Source organism: Passer montanus, unplaced genomic scaffold (genome assembly GCF_014805655.1).
Source record: "Passer montanus isolate IOZ18808 unplaced genomic scaffold, ASM1480565v1 scaffold17, whole genome shotgun sequence".
Taxonomy (NCBI): Eukaryota; Metazoa; Chordata; class Aves; order Passeriformes; family Passeridae; genus Passer; species Passer montanus.
Genome location: NW_024364270.1, coordinates 14,034,273 through 14,034,612, shown reverse-complemented (window position 1 = coordinate 14,034,612; position 340 = coordinate 14,034,273).

The following is a 340-nucleotide window of genomic DNA, read 5'->3' as shown; positions in this document are numbered from 1 at the left end:
GCCGCCCCTTCTCGCTCCGCGGGGGCGCTCAGCGCCGCGGGGAGGAGCGGGCACCGGCACCGTATAAGGCCCGCCCGCCGTCCCGGCTGCGGCACTCGCACAGCGGCTCCCGGCGCAGCCCGCTCCCGCCCCGGGGACACGCGAGGGGACCTGCGCGGGGCGCTCCGCACCGCACCTGTCCCGGCGGCGGACACCGCACCGCACCGCATCTGTCCCACCCGCGGACACCGCACCGCACCGCTCCGCACCTGTCCCGTCGGCGGACACCGCACCGCTCCGCACCTGTCCCACCCGCGGACACCGCACCCCACCGCACCTGTCCCGGCGGCGGACACCGCAC